Below are 5,749 nucleotides of genomic sequence, written 5' to 3'. Positions count from 1 at the left end.
TCTTATTATCTCCATTTTACAGTTGAGAAAACTGAGGCAGAAAGAGATTAACTGACTTGCCCAGGGTCACACAGTATGTGAGAGAGGATTCGAACTCAGGTCTTCCTGACTCCAGGCCCAGTGCTCTTTGCATCACCTAGCTGCCTAGATGACTGAAACCTAAGGAAATGATTAGTAGAAATAATGAATTCCTTTATAGGGGTTACATGTGGCAACACATACCAAGTGAAACCTAGCTGTAAGTAGCAAAGGCAGAATTTGAACCCAAGTGTTCTGTGTCCAGAGAGAGCATTCTTTTATGGGCAGCACACAGTCATGAGTTGGTGCAGTTTCAACAGCTCTAAGAACAATACCTAGGCCTTAAGAGACAAAGTGATGCTGGCAGTCTGGGGACTAAACCTCCTCAGTGCCAAGTGAGTGTTCTTTCTCTGCCCTGCCTTCTCCCAGAAGGAACTGGAAGGTGGCAAAGAGAGTGGTGGCGGCCCAGGCGCACGGTATTTTTATGTTCCCGGGCCTCCTGGTTAGACCAGGCCTCTGGACCTTTTTGGGGGCATTGGAGCCCTGGGGCAGTCTGGTGAAGCCCAGAATCCCCTTCTCAGAATGTTTTTAAATCCATAAAATAAAATACATTGGATTATGAAGAAAACCAATTCTATTGAAATATAGTTCTCAAAAGTACTAATTGAAAAAAAAAGTTCAAGGGCCCAAGGTTAAGAATTTCTGCTTTAAATGAAAAGAAAGAAACAATAGTGACTTTCTTCCCTCTCCCATATATACATATACTCTCCCCAGGGCACAGCCAAGGTTTTCTAACTGATTGGCTTTAACACTCCTTACAGATATTATAGTTAAGGCTCTGAGTCCTAGGATCTCAGTTCCCTGAGAGCCAGTGACCTGCTAAACCGATCTGTATCCCAGATCTTCCATTCCTGCTCTCCTCAGTGAACTGCAGTCCTGGCTGATTCTGTGGTGCTTATATCCTCGTGGGCCAGAGGACTGACCTGAGACTGTGTAGCCGTCAGTGGATCCTAAATGTTCGGTGCTGAGAGTCAATCAGTCGGTCAATCAACATACATTTATTAGGTACCTACTTGGTGCTAAACTCTCAGGATACAAAAAGAGGCAAAGACTGTCTCTGCCCTCAAGGAGCTTACAATATAATGAGGGAGGCAACATGCATGTAAACACACACACACACACATGAATAAACTATATACAGGACAAACAGGAAACAATTAAGAGAAGGAATGCTCTAGAATTAAAAGGGGGTGGGAAAGGCTTCCTGTAGAAAATAGGATTTTATGATATCATGTTGCTTGCCTTCTCAAGGTGGAGGGGGGGAAGGGAGGGAGAGAGAGAGAGAATTTGGAAATCAAAATTTTTTAAAAATAGGGGCAGCCACGTGGCACCAGTGAACACAGCACTGGCCCTGGAGTCAGAAGGATCCGAGTTCGAATCCAGTCTCAGACACTTACTAGTTGTGTGACCCGGGCAAGTCACTTAACCCTGATTGTCTCCAAAAAAATTGTTAATAATTTTTTATATGTAATTGGAATATATTTAACAAAATAAATTTTAAAAATTTTATAAGAAAGAAAATGAAATTTTAGTCGGGACTTAAAGGAAGCCAAAGAGGTCAGTAGGGACTGGAGGAGGAGGGAGAATGTTCCAGGCATCTACATGTATTTTTGATTGTATTCTATCTATCTATCTATCTATCTATCTATCTATCTATCTATCTATCTATCTATCTATCTATTTTTCTATCTATCTATCTATCTATCTACTTATTCATTTATTTATTTATTCACTTATTTATCATTTTATTTATCTATCTATTCATTATTTATCTATCTATTTATTTATTTGTTTATTTATTTATCGAGGCAATCGAGGTTAAGTGACTTGCCCAGGGTCACACAGCTAGTGAGTCTCTGAGGCGGTATTTGAACTCAGGTCCTCCTAACTCCAGGGCTAGTGCTCTATCTACTGCGGCCACGTAGCTGCCCCCCATGCATCCAACAGCCAGAGAAAATTCCTGGATCTGAGAGATGGAGTGTCTGCTTTGTGCAACAGCCAGGAGGCCAGTGTTGCTGGATGGAAGAGTACGCAGAGGGGAGTGGGGCATAACAAGACTGGGAAGGTAGGAGGGGCTAGATTATGAAGAGCACTGAATGCCAAGCAGAGCATTTTGTATTTAATTCTGAAGGTCATAGGGAGCCACTGGAGTTTATTGAGTAGGGGAGTGACATGGTCAGAGCTGAGCATCAGGAAAATCACCAGCTGCTGATGGAGGATGGATTGGAGTGGGGTGAGACTTAGGGGAGGCTGACCCACCAAGCCTTGGTTTCCCCATCTGAGTTGGCGCCTATGGTGATACTCAATATTCCCCGATGCCAGAAAAATAACTAGCAATTCTGGCTTCCAGGGAGAGAACTGAAATATATGCCCCAGGGCAAGAGACCTTAAGATGCCTCCTTCTGGCAGAGAGGCAGAGGATTCAGTGAAACTGCTGATGGGAAAATAGGGTGGGGAGGGAATGAAGGAGGCAGCACAACTGAGGTTTGATAATTATGATAAGGAAGCACGCCATCTGGTAGCTTCCTATTTTGACTATTCCTGCTGAGTACTTAAATTTAGTTATTTCTACCTGTACAAACGCTGTCAGTGCCCTCTAGATTTCAGCACCTAGGGGGAAAGCCCTAATTGCCTCACCCTGGTTGTGCCTCTTACAGGGGGTGGCTTACTGGGGAGTGGTTGGTCCTGTTGCAACAGCTGTTACTGAATCTTGGAAAGCCGCTCTCAGTGGGGGCTGCATCTCTGCAGCAGGTGGCAAAGACACCCAGCCCTTCCATCTACAACATGTTTACCAAGAAGCTGACAGTGCCTTTGGCAGAGGTGGGAGAGCTGGAAGAAGAAGAAAGGGGCGGATAGGAAGTGAACAGGACATGAATGTACCAGTGGAAAAGAAAAGGGAATTCACATTCCCCTCCCAGATACAAGGGAGCGCACATTCATGTTCATGACAGGCTAGAGAGGCCTCGGTCAGTCAGCAGCCGTCCCATGGATTGGCCCCATTCTGGACTCATTGGATTTAAAATGGGAAGGGACCTTAGATGCCAGCTAGGACAGCCCCAGAGAGGGAAAGTGAATTTCCACAGGTTGCCCAGTAAATGGTGGTGTCCAGATTTGAACCCAGGTCCACAGACTCCAATGAGCTCCCTTTTTGTTAGACCACAATACTAAGTCTTAGTTCCAGACTTGAGTTCTACAGACTTCAGCAAATGAGATTTTGGGATAATGTTTATAAAGTGCTTTGTAAACCTTAGAGAACTTATATAAATGCCAGCTATGGTTATTATTTTATTTGAGGTTCAAAAATGAGGGAGATATATAAGATTGGGGCTTTGACCAAGAGCTCTTGGAGAAAGAGAAAGGAGGTTGGAGCTTGGAGGTGCCTGGAGGTGGCTGGTGAGGGGGGGGCGGTGTTGGGGGCTGCTGTGAGTCTGTCTCAAAGAGACAGGTGCAGAAATGTGGGGAGGGAAGGTTGTCTCTGAATGGACATTTCTTTAGCCCAGTAAGGCTCATTGCAGCTTCCATTCAGAATGGTAAAATAACCTTTGCTAGGTCTGTGACCATGGGGAGGAGATTCCTCATCTCTACCTATCAGTTGGCACAGAAGAAAGAATGTTGGATTTGGGGGCAGTCCTCAGGCTAAGGCCAATACTCCCAAGGACAATCAGATTAAAGTGAAATTGGAAATGTTTAATGAAATAAAGATACAATACAACAAAAATAATGTTAATTTGTGGGTTTTTTCAGGGATCTGCTTCAAAATAAATAAAAATACAATACAACATGTTAATTTGTGGTTTTCTCAGGGACATTTTAAAATAAATAAAAATATAACATAGATAATGTTGATTTGTGGTTTTCTCAGGGAAGTTTTTTTTTTTTTTAGTTTGATGCCACTGGACTAGAGGGCTTCTAAGGTCCCTTCCAGCTCCAAAATCTTAATAAACTTATGAAAGTGATTGTTCCAGGAAGGGATATGAGAATGCATAGTTTATGCTTTTCTTTCCATTTTTGTCTCCTCTCCTGACCCCCATCTACCCACCCAGTTTTGTCTGGTTCCCATTATGCTCATGTTCATCCTCATAACAGTTGGGGCATGGGGCAGTGAGGTGGTACAGGGGAAAGAGCATCAGCCCTGGAGTCAGGTGGACCTGAGTTCAAATTCAGCTTCAGACACTTACTAGCTGTGTGACTCTGGGCAAGTCACTTAACCCTGATTGCCTTTTTTAAAAAAAGTAACAGTCGGGCCTGTGAAGCCACATTTGTTTTGGTACTCAGAAATGGCCCATACCCAAGAATCCCTTCAATTACTGAAGAGTCTCTATCCCATCCCTTGCCGAGAGGGTGGAGGGGAGCAGGGGGAAAGTCTTGGGGCAGCACTATCTCCATTTGCCCTCCATGAGGGAGAAGGGTATCTGGTCCCATGAAGAAATGGATTCAGACTGTGCTCCTGAACCTCAGGGAGAGGGACAGAGGTTGCCAACCTCTTGGGATACCAGCCTTGATCATCCTTCTGTGGTGGGGACAAATTGCCCTGCTCTCCTTAATGCCTACCTCCCCTTCTCCTCCCAAGGAGCTCCAGAGGGTCCTGAAGCCAGTGTCACTGCCCAGAGAAGGCTCCCTTGCTCCTGCTTTCTCCTGCACCCCAAAGCTTTCCCCGTGCTCATTCTGTATCTTCATCACTTACCTAGGTGACCCTGGATCTAGCTTAATCGCCGTGGGAGGCTAAAGTTCTGAGACCCAGAAAAGGAAAGTGATTTAATGGAACACAGGCAGGCTTTGGAAAGTGATTTAATGGAACACAGGCAGGCTTTGAAAAAACGGGCAAAGGGGACGTGGAGCTGATGTAGGGCAGACTAGAGAGCGGGGGAAGAGATGAGGGGCTTGAGGGAGTTCTAGGAATTTCAGTCAGTGTATTTTTAACCTTTGGGAAACCTACCTGTAGTTAATCAATCCATTACAATCCCATCCTGAGAATCTCCTGGCTGCATGAGCCTGTCCTTGGTACTGCAAGGAGAGATATCAAAGAAAGAGAAGTCTTTGACCTCCCTCATCACTCCTCTCCCTGAGAAACAACTCGTCCTTCTTGGGTTGAAGCAGGAGGAAAGTCTGCTTAATGGGGCCCTGGGGGAGCTGGGAGGATTCCTAATGCAGCCTAGCCAGGTAGCATTTCTGCAACAGGTCTTCTAGTTCCCAGGCACAAGTCTGGAGTCACCCACAGACCTCCTCCCTGCATGATGCAAACACACCTCCCCGGAGATGAGTCATCCCCGAATTCAGCTTTGCACATGAATGCTGTCTGATGACTTGTGATTACAGGATGGAAGAGGCTGGAGAACAGATCGAGGGAGGAGCTGGGAAGAAATGAACGAACAGCTCACCTTTGGGCTGCTGCTGCTGGCACTTACTGGGCCCTGATGTATTCATGGGGATGGGGAGTTTTTCATTATCTTTTATGGGCAGATGAAGTAGCCCCTTGATGTGAGAAATTATTCATTTGGACCCCTACCTATTCCAATCAGTATTAATCAATTTGATATTTTACAAAAATCATATAGGGCTAATTAGGTAAGACAGATTCTTACAGCAGGCCTTTATAGTGGGCCTCAAACTTTAATGTAATGTTCATTACTTTTTTTTAAAACCAGTTATGAAGCTCACTTTCACAACCACG

The sequence above is a fragment of the Phascolarctos cinereus genome, unplaced genomic scaffold (assembly GCF_003287225.1).
Source record: "Phascolarctos cinereus isolate Bilbo 61053 unplaced genomic scaffold, phaCin_HiC Scaffold_2;HRSCAF=192, whole genome shotgun sequence".
Lineage (NCBI taxonomy): Eukaryota > Metazoa > Chordata > Mammalia > Diprotodontia > Phascolarctidae > Phascolarctos > Phascolarctos cinereus.
This window is presented reverse-complemented; position numbering follows the sequence as displayed.